Source organism: Arachis hypogaea, chromosome 18, assembly GCF_003086295.3.
Source record: "Arachis hypogaea cultivar Tifrunner chromosome 18, arahy.Tifrunner.gnm2.J5K5, whole genome shotgun sequence".
Taxonomy (NCBI): Eukaryota; Viridiplantae; Streptophyta; class Magnoliopsida; order Fabales; family Fabaceae; genus Arachis; species Arachis hypogaea.
Genome location: NC_092053.1, coordinates 4,611,152 through 4,613,524, shown reverse-complemented (window position 1 = coordinate 4,613,524; position 2,373 = coordinate 4,611,152).

Genomic DNA, 2,373 nt, shown 5'->3' with positions numbered 1-2,373 from the left:
TTAAAATATAAAGAGTTTAAATTTTTAATGTATTTATTTTTATTTATTAAATAAAAAATATTTAAAATATTTTATTAATAATAATGTTATGAAATTACTCATTTTAAAATTTAAACTAATAAAAAAATAATATTAATGATTATATTTTTAATAAGTAGTCTTATTATATACTCTTAGAATACGAATAAACTCTTAAAATTATCGTTACTTTTTATAGCTTTCAATGTCATTAATTAATTAACACACATAATCGCCTTTTTATGATCTGTACCTTGCAAATTTTAAACCACCTAACTACTTGAGTTAGTTGGCAGTTACATTTGCACCCCCAAAAAGAATAATAAATGAAAGCTGATTTTGGTTGTTACTAGTATTTTGGATAACCTAATTATTATAATTCTTATTAACAGTGCATGCACATTTTATTATTAATTACAAGTTAGTAAGTGCATGCATCATCAAGGTTATGATTATATTAGGCTTGGGGTTCGAACCAAATTAATAGTAAAAAAGGGTGCAAAAGTTTATTAATTACTTTTCACTCTTTAATTTATGAATGTGTTACCTGAGTTAAATCCTAAAATGATTGTGCTGTTTATTAAAATTGTCTCTGAGATTTCAATTACACCAATGACGTTATTGAGACTAACAAAAGTGTATCACATTAGTCACTGTTCATTTTCTATTAACGACGTGATGACATGACTTAATAACGTGGGTTGTTAGTGACATGTGTCACTCCATGGTTTAGCCACGTATAATGGTATGATAATGTGGTGACCAGTGACACATGACATACTGATGTGGATGGTTGTGTCATGTGTCACAATGCTATTTTTGGCCACATGTTTGTTTGTGTCACGTGTCGCAACAGTATTTATCCACATGTCATCCATTGTGTCATCATTGTATTTGTTCACCAAATTAGTCCCTCACTTTACATTAAGTGACTCATTTTAGTTTTTGAAATTGAATGTCATGCACCAAATTAGTCCCTTCACCAGTTTTTTCTCATTTTTTTCTATAAATTCAAAATTCTCAATATCTTTGAATGCATTAATTTCAATTCTATTTTTCACATGTTATTCAAATACAAGTGCCTTCAGTTTAGCCCATTTACACATAACGGAAACGTGTATTCCATAAGTACAAAAAAATATTTATTTTAATTATTGATTTCTTGTTAAAAATACATATTTTTATATGAAAAAATGTGTCTAATCAATCATATAATTCTTTTTTTATAATAACATACTTATATATTACAAAATTTACCAATGTTAAATTATGGGTAAAGTACTAAATTGGTCCCCTAGGTTTGGGCGTAATTCTGTTTTGGTCCTTAAGGTTTAAAGTGTTCTATTTGAATCCAAAAAAGTTTCATTTAGCATTAATTTAGTCCCACAATGAGGTCAAAACTAAATAATTAACAAAATGTCCTACATAACAACAGTTCAAGAACAAAATCGATAATCTGGAGAACAAGTACAAGCTCCAGAGGCACAAAATCAATCATTGATGCATAAATACATTTATTTATCATTTTCTTTAGTTTTATAGAAAATATTTTATTTATATTATAAAAAAATAATAAATAAATGTATTGATGTATCATCAATGGTTGATTTTATGCCTCTGGAGCTTGTACTTATTCTCCAGATTATCGATTTTGTTATTGTACTGTTATTATGTAGGACATTTTGTTAATTATTTAATTTTGACCTCACTGTGGGACTAAATTGATGCTAAATGAAACTTTTTTGAATTCAAATAGAACACTTTAAACCTTAAGGACCAAAACAGAATTACGTCCAAACCTAGAGGACCAATTTAGTACTTTACCCTTAAATTATTATAGAAAAATAATTATAAAATTAAAACTAAAATTTAAAACAAATTTTTGAAAGCATTTGTATTTAAACAATATATGAAAAAATAGAATTGAAATTAATGTATTCAAGATATTGAAATTTTTAAATTTTTTAAAAAATGAGAAAAAATTGGTGAAATAACTAGTTTGATGCACGACATTCAATTTTAGAGACTAAAATGAGTCACTTAATACAAAGTAAGGGACTAATAATTTGGTGCATTTACAATGATGACATAATGCACGACACGTGGACGAATACTATTGCTACACGTGGCACAAACGAACATGTGGCCAAATAGCATTGTGACACGTGGTATAACCATCCACATCAGCATGCCACATGTCACTGGTCACCACATCATCATACCATTACACGTGGCCAAACTATGGAGTAACACGTGTCACTAACAACCCACATCATCAAGTCATGTCATCACGTCGTTAATGAAAAATGAGTTAGGGACTAACGTGGTGCACTTTTGTTAATTTCAAGAACGTAA